Here is a 14,673-nt window from a genome sequence, read left to right as displayed (position 1 = left end):
AGAGATGTATGGCACTCTGGTTGTCGCAGAACACAGTTACTGTCTTTTGCTTGTATCCAAGCTCTTCCATGAAATCTTTCATCCACTTTGCTTCTTTGAATGCTTCAGTGACTGTCACATACTCAGATTCTGTGGTTGAAAGTGCTACTACTGACTGTAAGTTAGCTTTCCAACTTACTGTTGTGCCATTGATGGTGAATATGTAGCCGGTTAGTGACTTCCGAGTGTCAATACTGCCAGCATAGTCTGAGTCCACATACCCTGCTATCAAGGTGTCATCTTCTCTTGAATTTTTGAAGATTAACCCGGTGTCTGTTGTTCCTTTAAGATACCTTAAGATCCATTTGACCGATTTCCAATGTTCTTCACCAGGGCCATAAATCTACTTACCAAGCTTACTGCGTAAGCAAGGTCAGGCCTAGTACAAACCATTAGGTACATTAAGCTTCCTACTGCACTGGCATAAGGGACCTTTTTCATGTATTCTCTATCCTCTTCCGAGTTTGGTGCTTGGTGTGTTGATAGTTTGAAATGTAGAGCCATTGGGCCTGCCACTGGTCTGGCATTCTGCATTTCAAATCTATTTAACACTTTTAGCACATATCCTTGTTGCATTAATACCAATTCCTTCAATTATCTATTTCTTTTGATTTCCATGCCAAGAATCCTTTTAGCTTGTCCAAGATCTTTCATCTCAAATTCGCTAATTAGATCGACCTTTAGAGATAGAATTTCCTTCGTTTCTGAACAAGCAATTATCATGTCGTCCACATAGAGCAGTAGGAACATTGTACTTCCTGATTTTAGCATCTTGTGATATACTGTAATGCCCGAGATTTGCATTCTATTAATTTGAGATTATTGATTTTTGAATTGATATGATTATAGATGGACCATTCCGAGACCAGATTGGGTTAAGCATGTGATTGATGTATATTTTGTACAGAACTGTTGGCGCCCGGAGCGGTAGAAAAAGGCCGCCCGAGCGCCAATGCATCACAAGAATGGGTTTTTGGACAGATAGTCTGGAGCCCGAGCGGTAGTTTTTGACCGCCCGAGCGCCAGTGTTCAATAGGATTATGTTCGGGCAGAAGATGTGGCGCCCGGGTGGTAGTTTGTGACCGCCCGAGCGCCAGTGCATAACAAGTACGGGCAGAACATTCCGCGCCCGGGCTGTAGTTCTCGACCCCCGAGCGCCGCCTGAAATACTTGAGAATAAGACACGTTTCATTGACATGCAAGTGGGATATATATATATCCTTCAATTCCTTCAGAAGGCATCAGAAAGAGGAAACGTGAAAGCGGTGAAAATCCTTATGCCTTTTATCTTGTAGATTTGTGATTTACGAAAGATCCGTCCGTCTGATTTTAAATCCGACTTCAGTACTGTGTTCCTATCGACGCAGGCTACAACTGGACGTAAGTTTTGTTACGTTTTGATATGTTTTGAAATTATGACATTGCTGGAATCGAATACACTTCATATATGATGTTATTGATATGTTAGACATCGTAAAATCGAAGTCAGATTAAGAAACAGCTTGATTATGAAATTGTTATGATTTTTCAGAGTATATGGAGTGATTTTGGGATAGATTTGGATTATGAATTTATTACAGAATGTATTGGATATTGGTTATGAATTGTAACTGTTATCTGGTGATGTTGTATTGACGGAGATATTGAAATTGTCCCGTTATGCCGTTGATTTTGAATTAAATCAAGATTGATCAGATTGTTATTGATTTGAATAGTATATTGATATGAGATTATTTGATATTGTCATTGCCAGACAGACTTTGAGTTCAGGACTTCGACTGAGCCAGAAACCGACGGAAGAAAGGTATAAGTCAATGTGTATCGGGAGATCGACTTGAGTCGGACTGGACTTGAGTTTCCCTAAATCACATACTATTTGATATTACTTGCATTGATTTGATTTGATATGCTTGTTCTATTGATTTATAGAAACATTTGTTAGATGAGTACTAGACGAGTGATCTTGTGACAGAAGTGCCTGACAGTGGTGGGATCGCCACGGGCACATTGCACGATGTCACAAGATAGTGTATTGGCTATAGTGTCACAGTCTGTGACGGATAGGTCAAGACACTGGATGTTTGGTTATATCGACGTGGATAGAATCGGAGTTTCTTCTATTACTGTTGGTCGATATAGGAATACCAACGTCTGGAAAACCGAGATCCCTAGACTAGGATTGAGTCTAATTTGAGATGTGGAGTCACGAGTCTGATTGACAGTTTATATTTATTATGTTTTCAGATTTCGATGTATATGCTTTATATTGTTTATATGATTGCATGTTTCGTTGATTTATACTGGGATTTTATTCTCACCAGAGTTATCCGGCTGTTGTCGTGTTTGTATGTGTGCATGACAACAGGTGGGACAGGTTCAGGGTCGAGGAAATGAAGAGAAATCGTGATTAGAGTGGAGACTACGGACTTTGATTTGAGATAGGGTTTGAACACTTGATATGTAGTCGTTAAACCTTAGTCTTAAATGATTGCATGCTGTACAGGAGTTGTACCTTATGTTATACTGATGTGTATAATAGAATGAATGCCATTACGTTCCGCATTAGATATTGTATAAAAAAAAAAAAATTTAGACCCTGTTTATTATAATTGATTAATTAGTCCCAATGATGATTAAGAACATGATTAGCGTCCGGGTCCCCACAGCAGGTGGTATCAGAGCCGTAGGTTCATGAGATTGAACTAGAACATAGCAGTAGGTCTAGAACTGGAAGTTCTTACGACTGAAATAGAAGCTAGTGAGCGGGGTAGATTGAGTTTTCTTTCCTGCTTTTGTGTGCTAGCATGATTACTGTTTTTATTATTACATGTTTACCTGATTATCTGATTTGATTGGTAAACTGTATCAATTGAGAAGGAATCAGAACCGATTCTTGATCAGCAGTAAGATGATCGGAGGGGGGACTGAACTGAAACAGATTTGTTGTATTGGGTGACTAATCCTTTTAATAATCAGATATGCCTCCCCGAAGAGTACCGAAACAGGGCAGTACTTCGGCTAATCCGATGGATGTTACAGCAACTCCGATGGAAACGCTACTTAAGAGATTTCAGTCTTTCAAACCGCCAACCCTAAAAGGAACAGAGACTTCTGTTGACTGTGAGTGTTGGTTAGATGACATGGAGATGCTGTTTGATTCATTGGATTACACAGATGAACGCCGAGTTAAACTGATTGGGCACCAGTTGCATGACGTTGCCAAGACCTGGTGGAGCACGACAAAGAGAGCGTTGGAGCATCGAGGTACGAATATCACTTGGAATGTCTTTAAAGCTGAGTTCTATCAGAGATTTTTCCCAGTGGCATATAGGAAAGACAAGGGGGTAGAGTTTGCAAATCTGAGACAGGGTCAGATGAACATTGAAGAGTATGTGGCCAAGTTCTCTACTTTACTCCGATTTGCTCCTCACGTTGCCGAGAATGATGAAGCTGTTGCTGATCAATTCATCAATGGCTTGAATCCTGATATTTTTACATTGGTGAACACAGTGCGACCAAATAACTTTGTCGATGCCCTGAACAGAGCAAAAGGAGCTGAAGCTGGTCTGATGAGACAGAAAAGAGCTTCGTATGTTCCTACAGCACCGAGACCACAACAACCGCCTCCCAGATTTGAGAGTGGCAGCAGCAGTGGTGGGAAAAAAGATTATTTGAAAGCCAGAGGAAAACAGTTTAAGAAGTCTGTCAGCAGTTTTTCTAGCTCCAGTGGTTCACGACAGAGCCAGAGTTATACCGGAGTTTACTGCAGAACTTGCGGAGGGAGACATCCCACTGAGCAATGCCAAGGAGTGATTGGTAGTTGCCGTATCTGCAGAGACAGCAGGGACACTTTGCCAGAGTTTGTCCACAGAGAGGTTCCCAAGGATACCAGGGAGCAGAATCAGTTGGATCAGTGGCTCAGACTGATCGACGATCATCAGCTGTACATTCTTTCCAGCCAGCACCATCTCAGTCACAACCGAGGCCAGGAGGGAGCCAGACAGTGAGCCAGCCTCCTAGACAGCAGGCCAGAGTTTTTGCATTGACTGAGGAGCAGGCACAGGATGCACCTGATGATGTTGTTGCAGGTAACTATTTTATTTCTGGTTATCCTGCCTATGTCTTGATTGATACTGGTACCTCGCATACTTTTATTTCTGAGAGGTTTGCATTGAGTCATGCATTACCTATTGAGTCATTATCTGCGGTAGTGTCTGTCTCTTCTCCGTTCGGGACATGTTTGATATCAGTGAAGTCTGTTAGATCTTGTTTACTGCAGTATGATGGGCATGAGATCGAGTTAGACTGTATTGTACTTGGGATTTCTGACTTTGATTGTATTATTGGTATCGATACACTGACCAAGTACAGAGCTACAGTTGATTGTTTCCACAAGATTGTACGATTCAGACCTGAGATGGCTGAGGAGTGGAAATTTTACGGTAAGGGTTCTCGAGCCCGAATTCCTTTGATATCTGCTATGAATATGACTCTATTATTGCAGAAAGGAGCGGATGGATTCCTTGTTTATTCAGTTGATTTACTGAAATCGAGTCCATCATTGGCGGATTTGCCAGTGGTTTGTGAGTTTGCTGATGTCTTCCCAGATGCGATTCCTGGTTTGCCTACGATTCGAGAGGTAGACTTCAGCATTGAGTTGATGCCAGGTACAGTTCCGATTTCTAGAGCTCCGTACAGAATGGCACCGATTGAGTTGAAAGAACAGTGGGAGGATTGACTGGCCAAGGGTTACATCAGACCGAGTGTATCTCCTTGGGGTGCTCCAGTATTATTTGTGAGGAAGAAAGACGGTTCTATGAGACTCTGTATCGACTACCGGCAACTGAACAAAGCAACGGTAAAGAATAAATATCCCTTGCCTCGCATTGATGATTTGTTTGATCAGTTGCAGGGTTCATCTGTATATTCCAAGATCGATTTGAGATCTGGATACCATCACCTGAGAGTCAGGGATTCTGATATCTCAAAGGCAGCATTCAGAACCAGGTAAGGACATTACGAGTTTATTGTCATGCCGTTTGGTTTGACGAATGCACCGCTGTATTTATGGGGTTGATGAACCGTGTCTTCCAGAAATATCTCGATGATTTTGTGATTATATTCATTGATGATATTTTGATTTATTCGAAGAATATGATGGAGCATGCTGAACACTTGAGAACTGTGTGGAAAATATTGAGGGCTGAGAAATTATATGCTAAACTGTTGAAATGTGAATTCTGGTTGAGACAGGTTGTATTTCTGGGTCATATTATATCCGGAGATGGTATATCAGTTGATCCCAGTAAGGTTGAGGCAGTGATTTCTTGGCCGAAACCAACATCAGTACCCGAGATTTGCAGTTTTATGGGTTTGGCAGGGTACTATCGTCGATTTATCAAAGACTTTTCCAGCATTGCCAAACCGATCACTCAGTTGACTCAGAAGAATGCTCCAGTTGTCTGGTCTGAGGAGTGTGAGTCCAGTTTTGTTGAATTAAAGAAGAGATTGACCAGTGCATCGATATTGACTATACCCTCAGGTACTGGTGATTTTGTTGTTTATTGTGATGCTTCTCACAGAGGATTGGGATGTATTTTAATGCAGCGGGGACATGTCATTGCCTATGCTTCGAGACAGTTGAAGCCACATGAAACTCGCTATCCAATTCATGATCTTGAATTGGCGGCTATTGTATTTGCTTTGAAGTTATGGCGACATTACCTCTACGGTGAGAAGTTTGAGATTTATTCTGATCACAAAAGTTTAAAGTATCTGTTTTCGCAGTCAGAATTGAATATGAGACAGAGAAGATGACTTGATTTGCTGAAAGACTTTGACTGTGAAATCAAATATTATCCGGGAAAGTCGAATGCAGCAGCTGATGCACTGAGTCGAAAGGTATGTTCTTTATCCTTATCGACCATAGGTTTTTCCAATTTGCTAGAAGATTGCTGTTTGTCTGGATTGATATTTGAGACAGATCATAGACCATTGAGATTATATGCTGTTCAAGCCGAACCAGAGCTGATTTTGAAGATTAAAGCGGCTCAAAAAGTTGATCAGAATGTACAGAACTCGATATCGATGGTTAGAGCAGGGCATCGATCAGAATATCAGGTACGTGAGGATGTACTGTATGTGAAGAATCGATTGGTTGTGCCAGATGTTTCAGAGTTGAGACAACAGATATTGTCAGAGGCACATTGTAGTCGATTCAGTATTCATCCTGGTGGCAGAAAGATGTATAATGAATTGAAAAGACAGTTCTGGTGGAAATAAATGAAAGCTGATATTGCAAAGTTTGTATCCAGATGTCTGAATTGCCAACAGGTGAAAGCAGAAAGAAAGAAACCAGAAGGTCTACTGCAGAGTTTATCTATTCCTGAATGGAAATGGGATCACATTTCTATGGATTTTGTGACGCAGTTACCCAGATCCTCCCGAGGTTGCGATGCGATTTGGCTCGTGATTGATAGATTGACCAAATCAGCATGTTTTATTCCGTACAAGATAACGTACAGACATGACCAGATGGCAGAGATCTATGTCAGAGAAGTGGTCAGATTGCACGGAGTGCCAAAGTTGATTGTTTCAGACCGTGATCCTCGATTTACTTCGCACTTCTGGCAGAGTTTGCAGCAGGCTCTAGGTACGAAGTTACATCTTAGTACCGCATATCATCCACAGACTGGCGGACAGTCAGAGCGGATTATCCAGACACTGGAGGATATGCTGAGAGCAGTAGTGCTTGATTTTAGCACTAGTTGGCAAGATGCATTGCCACTTTGTGAGTTTTCGTACAACAGCAGCTATCAGACGAGTATTGAGATGGCTCCTTTTGAGGCATTGTACGGTAAGAAATGCAGATCCCCTCTGTATTGGGATGATATCTCTGAAGTTCCTGAGATTGGACCTAACATGATCAGAGATATGACAGATAAAGTAAAGCTTATTCAGAAGAAGATGAAAGCAGCTCAGGACAGACAAGCAAAATATGCCAACATTCGACGTAGACCGTTGGTATTTGAGGCTGGAGACCGAGTATTTTTGAAGATTTCACCTTTCAGAGGAGTAGTCCGATTTGGCAAGAAAGGAAAGCTGTCTCCACGATATATTGGGCCATACGAAATTCTTGAGAAGATAGGAAATCGTGCCTATCGTCTCGCCTTACCGCCTTCATTATCTGGGATACATGCTGTTTTTCCTGTCTCTATGCTGCGGAAATATCTCCCTGATGATTCTCATATTATGCAGCCAGACGAGGCAGAACTTGATGAAAGTCTGAGTTAGGTCGAAAAACCGATCCGGATTATCGATCGTAAGGAAAAACAACTCAGAACGAAGATGATTCCTCAAGTGAAAGTTCAATGGACTCGTCATGGCACTGAAGAAGATACTTGGGAGAATGAATCAGACATGAGACAGGAATTTCCAACGTTATTTCACTGATGTGAGTAGTTTATTCAGCTTCTGTTATACATTTCTTCTTATCGATATGATTGATTGCCTGTGATTTCGAGGACGAAATCGTATCTTAGGGGAGGAGAAATGTAATGCCCGAGATTTGCATTCTATTAATTTGAGATTATTGATTTTTGAATTGATATGATTATAGATGGACCATTCCGAGACCAGATTGGGTTAAGCATGTGATTGATGTATATTTTGTACAGAACTGTTGGCGCCCGAGCGGTAGTTTTTGACCGCCCGAGCGCCAGTGTTCAATAGGATTATGTTCGGGCAGAAGATGTGGCACCCGGGCGATAGTTTGTGACCGCCCGAGCGCCAGTGCATAACAAGTGCGAGCAGAACATTCCGCGCCCGGGCGGTAGTTCTCGACCGCCCGAGCGCCACCTGAAATACTTGAGAATAAGACACGTTTCATTGACATGCAAGTGGGATATATATATATATCCTTCAATATCTTCAGAAGGCATCAGAAAGAGGAAACGTGAAAGCGGTGAAAATCCTTATGCCTTTTATCTTGTAGATTTGTGATTTACGAAAGATCCGTCCGTCTGATTTTAAATCCGACTTCAGTACTGTGTTCCTATTGATGCAGGCTACAACTGGACGTAAGTTTTGTTACGTTTTGATATGTTTTGAAATGATGACATTGCTGGAATCGAATACACTTCATATATGATGTTATTGATATGTTAGACATCGTAGAATCGAAGTCAGATTAAGAAACAGCTTGATTATGAAATTGTTATGATTTTTCAGAGTATATGGAGTGATTTTGGGACCGATTTGGATTATGAATTGATTACAGAATGTATTGGATATTGGTTATGGATTGTAACTGTTATCTGGTGATGTTGTATTGACGGAGATATTGAAATTGTCTCGTTATGCCGTTTATTTTGAATTAAATCAAGATTGATTAGATTGTTATTGATTTGAACAGTATATTGATATGAGATTATTTGATATTGTCATTGTCGGACAAACTTTGAGTTCAGGACTTCGACTGAGCCAGAAACCGACGGAAGAAAGGTATAAGTCAATGTGTATCGGGAGATCGACTTGAGTCGGACTGGACTTGAGTTTCCCTAAATCACATACTATTTGATATTACTTGCATTTATTTTGATTTGATATGCTTGTTCTATTGATTTATAGAAAGCATTTGTTAGATGAGTACTAGACGAGTGATCTTGTGACAGAAGTGCCTGACAGTGGTGGGATCACCACGGGCACATTGCACGATGTCACAAGATAGTGTATTGGCTATAGTGCCACAGTCTGTGACGGATAGGTCAAGACACTGGATGTTTGGTTATATCGACGTGGATAGAATCGGAGTTTCTTCTATTACTGTTGGTCGATATAGGAATACCAACGTCTGGAAAACCGGGATCCCTAGACTAGGATTGAGTCTAGTCTGAGATGTGGAGTCACGAGTCTGATTGACAATTTATATTTATTATGTTTTCAGATTTCGATATATATGCTTTATATTGTTTATATGATTGCATGTTTCGTTGATTTATACTGGGATTTTATTCTCACCAGAGTTATCCGGCTGTTGTCGTGTTTGTATGTGTGCATGACAACAGGTGGGAAGGGTTCAGGGTCGAGGAAATGAAGAGAAATCGTGATTAGAGTGGAGACTACGGACTTTGATTTGAGATAGGGTTTGAACACTTGATATGTAGTCGTTAAACCTTAGTCTTAAATGATTGCATGCTGTACAGGACTTGTACCTTATGTTATACTGATGTGTATAATAGAACGAATGCCATTACGTTCCGCATTTGATATTGTATAAAAAAAAAATTTTAGACCCTGTTTATTATAATTGATTAATTAGTCCCAATGATGATTAAGAACATGATTAGCGTCCGGGTCCCCACATATACGCACCAGTCATGATTGTTCCTTGAGAATTTATGGCTTATCATGAAGTCATCGAACCGTTTGTACCACTGCCTCGGTGCTTGCTTAAGGCCATAGAGGGATTTCTTTAACAGACATACAAGTTGGGGTTCCCTTTTGACTTCAAACATAGGTGGTTGTTGCATGTATATCACTTCCTCAAGTTCACCATGAAGGAAGGCTGTAGTCACATCTAATTGTTCAAGCTCCATGTCTTCCTTTGCTGCTAAAGACACAGTACAGTCCTTATTGACCTATGTTTGACCACAGGAGAAAAAACTTCTTGAAATTCTATCCCTTCTTCCTGAGAAAAGCCCTTGGCAACCAATCTAGCCTTGTACCGTTGTTTTTCAACTCCAAGTATAAATTCCTTCCTTTTGAATATCCATTTACATCCAACTATCCTTTGGTTATTTGGTTTTGAAACCAATTTCCAGGTATGATTTTTCTTCAAAGAGTCCATTTCCATCTTCATAGCTTGGTATCAATTTTCTTTATCATCAGAACTCATGGCTTCTTTTAAGTTTACTGGATCATCATCACCTATTTGTGATGCGACTGAGAATGCGTAAGAGACTAGGTCTGCATGTCCTAACCTTTTTTGTAGTTTAATGACCCGCTTGCTTCTGTCCCTTGCCAGCTAATAGTGCTCCAGGTTATCTGTGTCATGAATAGATCCTTCTGATTCAGTGTCATCAGATGTGTCCTTTAAAGAAGTCAGTTGGGGATGATCAGATAGCTCCACCTCAAACTTTGTATTATTTGGATTGTCTTGTCTTACTAAGGACTCATCAGTTTGATTTGCATTTTTGTAAGGAAAATAGTTTTCTTTGAAAGTGACATCTCGGCTGATTATAGTCCTTTGATTTCCAGGTTCTATTGACCAAAGTTTGTAGCCTTTGACACCTTCAGGGTATCCCAGAAAAATGCATTTGATTGCTCTTGGTTCTAGCTTTCCTTGCTTTACATGTGCGTATGCAGCACAACCAAAGACCCTTAGATCATCTAGGAGTGGCGGTTCATGGGACCACTTTTCCATGGGTGTTAAGAATCCTAATGGGACAGAGAGAGACTTGTTGATCAGATAACACACCGTGGTTGCTGCTTCTGCCCAGAAACTTTTTGGAACTCCTGAGTGTGACAATATGCATCTCACCCTCTCAAGGATAGTTTTGTTCATTCTCTCGGCCAGTCCATTTTGCTGAGGGGTGTAAGGGACAGTGTAGTGCCTTGATATTCCTTTGTTTTTGCAGAAGTCATTGAATTCTTTCGAGCAGAACTCTAAGCCATTGTCTGTTCTGAATTTCTTTAGCCTTTTGTTAGACTGGTTCTCAACCAAACTCACCCTTTGCTTGAATCGATCGAGTGCTTCATTTTTGTTTTTCAAGATATATATCCATACCTTCCGTGAGTAATCATCAATAATAGACATGAAATATCTTCTCCCTCCATTTGATAAAACCCTTGATGGTCCCCAGAGGTCAGAGTGAACATAATCCAAAGGAGCAGAGGACACATGAGTTCCTTTGCTGAATCTCACTCTTGTAGATTTACCTTTTATACAGTCCTCACAGAAGTCAAGTTTTCTTAGTGATTTGTTTCCAAAGAGTCCCTGTTTTTGGAGTTTTTGTATTCCTTTATCACTTATATGAGCTAATCGCAAATGCCATATCATAGGGTTGTCTTGGCTTTGTTCAGCAGCACTGACTGATCCAATGTGTGTCCCTCCATGAAGGGTGTAAAGTTCAGTCCTTTTAGTGTAAGTTCAGCCTCACTCCTTTTAGTGTAAGTTCAGTCTCATTGTGCATGATTAGTCTTATTGTGCCAATGCCCTGAACTTGACATGTCTTATTGTTACCTAGAATTACATGTCCACCATTTATTTCTTCGAAAGACTCAAACCAGTTCCTGTTTGGTGACATATGGAAAGAACATCCAATGTCTAAGATCCACTCTTGATCTATTTGTCGATCTCCTACGCATAGAACTTCTGCACTTTCATAGCCATCCTGTGCAACGGATGCTTCTCCATGTTCATTCCTCTTGTCACCATTTTTAAACCGGTCTGGACAATCCTTCTTGAAATGGCCTTGTTTGTGACAAATGAAACATTTCAGTTTCTTTAACTTGGGATTGAATTTAGCCTTCTTCTTGTTGATATTTCCCTTCCTTTCGAATTTTCCCTTTGTGTGCAAACTATCTCCCATATCTTTGAATTCCTTTTCTGCTAATTTTTGAGATTTTTTTGCCTTCAAGACCTTCAGAATTTCATCAAATACCATGTTCTCTTTTGCATATTTCATTGTATCCACTAATACCGAATAAGAATTAGGAAGTGCATTTAGCAGAATGATAGACTTATCTTCTTCCTCTATTTCGATTCCAATGTTTTCCAAATCAAGAATGAGCTTGTTATATTCATCAAGATTTTCACAAATGGATTTCAAATCATTCATCTTGAAAGCGAAAAATTTACCTTTATGATATATTCTATCTTGCAGCGATTTTGTCATGTATAGAGTTTAAAGTTTTGCCCAGATTCCCGCGGCTGTTTTCTCTGAGGCTACTTCCCGTAATACTTTATCACTCAGGTGGAGTGTGAGTGAACTGAATGCTGTCTCCATGATGTTCATCTTCTGGTCAGCGGTGAGATTTTCTGGTAGAATTTTCTCACCGCCAAGTGCCTTTGCGATTTTCTGTTGTACAAGAACAGCATGCATTCTTCGTCGCCATTGAGAAAAATCCCCTGATCCATCGAATCGATCAACCTCAATCTTGGAGCCCATTTGCGTGTTCCTTAATAGCCAAGAACCTGGCTCTGATACCAGTCGTTGTTGTTGTTGATTTAAAACTTGTGTTTAGATTCGTATCTTAACTTCACGACTGAACGCGATTGAATTAAGAATCATATACTCGGAATCAACAGAAATAAGAACGAGGAGCAGCACGCAAGATTTACGTGGTTCGATCAATAAAATGATCTACATACACGGGAGGTGTTTCCACTATTATTGAATCAGTATACAAATGAACAAGTTTGAATACAATATCACCACTCAACTCCACAGTCTTTCTCTTCTATGAATTTCGAAGAAAAACTCTCGTGCCTTGTGTGTGGCTTCTTGCCCTTTGTTCGATTTTCTTCTGGTGAAGATTTTTGTGTATATCTCCCTTGCACGACTCCACCCTTTTATATCTCTTTGTTCCAGAATATATTTGGTGATCAAGTGCAAGCCTTCAACCTTCATTCTTATCCAACTGCTTATAGTTGTTTTAACCGATTTTCCTGACCGCCTACAAGAAGGATTTTGGTTGCTGATATATTACAGTTCCAAATTCAAGCTTTAGAGAAAAATGAATCTGATCAAGATCAATCCCAATTTATCTTTAAAGATTTAATACTATTAAAATTTTAAGCACCCCATTTAGCCTAAACTCAATTGAGTTTAAATTCAATTTAATAACATGTGTTTGGACAAAAGAATTCAAAAATATGAAATCTTTGATGTTAATTTGATTAAAAAAATTCGTAATTTTTAAATTTTCAAACCATGTTAGGAAAATTAAAAAACGTGAAATCTTTGTAAATTATATTACAAATGAATATTGTTCTTAGTTCTTAATTTTTCTCGACCTCTCTCTCCAACTTCTTCAAACCCTCGCTGCAAAATCACAGCCCAAGAAAATTATCTGGGAATTCAAAGTCGCAATTAAGCATCAGAAATCGAAATCTCATGTCAGTTTTTAGCAGAATCCCATACTCCGTCCTCCTCCACCATACAAACACCCAAATTTCGAATACGATAAAAGCCTCATCTTTGTTACGGTCACCACCCCACAAATTGTTCTTTTTTAATCCCGTTACTATGAAAAGAATACCTACCAACAAACCCAATTTTTCCGCTCCGCCTTCGGTTTCTCTTCAACCCGTTGAAGAGCTGCCACCTAAGCTACAGGATATTATCAATCTTTTCCAGGGAGTTCAAGAACCAAAGGCCAAGTATGAGCAATTGTTATTCTATGGAAGAAACCTGAACCCTTTGGAGTCTCAGTATAAAACAAGTGATAACAAAGTGCAAGGTTGTGTTTCTCAGGTGTGGGTCAGAGCATACCTTGATAGTGATAAAAATGTTATCTTTGAGGCCGATTCCGATTCTGTTCTCACTAAAGGGCTCGCTGCCTTGCTAGTTCAAGGTCTATCGGGCCGGCCCGTGGATGAGATTGTGAGGGTATCTCCTGATTTTGTGGTGCTTTTGGGGTTGCAACAGAGTTTAACTCCTTCTCGGAATAATGGATTCTTGAATATGTTGAAATTGATGCAAAAGAAGGCTTTGCAGCTGTATGTTGAAGCTGAAAAGGCTGGAAATTCAACTGGTGAAGAATTTGGAAAAGGACCGGTTGAAAATTCAAATTTGGAGCCGAATGATGGTGGCGGAGATGATGGATCGAAATCTAGTGAAACTTATACTGGTGTTAACAAGGATTCAGGCAATGGAAGTTTGTTGGGCAGTAGAGGGATGCGGATTAAAGAGATGCTGGAGAAAGAGCTCCGGCCCTTAGAATTGGAAGTTGAGGATATATCTTATCAGCATGCCGGGCATTCAGGTTTTCGAGGAAGTGATGCTGAGACGCATTTCAATGTAAAAGTGGTTTCTGAAGAATTTGAAGGGAAAAGTTTGGTTAAGAGGCACAGATTGATTTACAGCTTGTTGCAAGACGAGTTGCAGGGTGGATTACATGCTTTGTCGATTGTGGCAAAAACGCCAGCTGAAGATGGCAATCCGTGAAGTAATCTTATCATGGTTGAGGTTTAATTTTACTTTTTTTATAAACAGATACTAATTCACTGGAATAAAATTGATGACAGAATGTGTTTTTTTTTTTAAGATACAACGGATTCCTAAACGCTATACACTTTATCTTGATCACGTATGATACATTTATAGTAGCTTTGCAGCGGATTAATTGCCTTTATTTTTTGTTTCCAATCTTGAAATCCTTTAGCTGATTCTATGGTTTGTTATTTGTCTATGATCTGCCAGTGTTGTGCGTTGATCTTCGTTCTTCTTGCTTAATGATATTTGGACATCTATGGTTGAGTTTCATCTAGTTTTTTTGTCATAGGGACCTTGTTTCATGACTGCTATTCATTTATGCTGATTTAGAGGCTTAGTATTGGTGTCAGTTGAAAAGGAAACTAGAATTTATTGAGTTTAATTCATAGAAATTTATCCTGCATTGGAAAGCTTT

At 40.0% G+C, this 14,673-nt stretch overlaps 1 pseudogene; it reads left to right on the top strand.

Annotated features, from left to right (window-relative positions):
- Positions 1-13,022: 13,022 nt before the first annotated feature.
- LOC140981279 (sufE-like protein 1, chloroplastic/mitochondrial) lies at positions 13,023-14,342 on the top strand (annotated as a pseudogene).
- The last annotated feature ends 331 nt before the right edge of the window (positions 14,343-14,673 follow it).

The sequence above is a fragment of the Primulina huaijiensis genome, chromosome 1 (genome assembly GCF_012295235.1).
Source record: "Primulina huaijiensis isolate GDHJ02 chromosome 1, ASM1229523v2, whole genome shotgun sequence".
Lineage (NCBI taxonomy): Eukaryota > Viridiplantae > Streptophyta > Magnoliopsida > Lamiales > Gesneriaceae > Primulina > Primulina huaijiensis.
The sequence above is the reverse complement of the archived record's forward strand: the minus strand, read 5'-3'. Positions and strand labels throughout refer to the sequence as shown.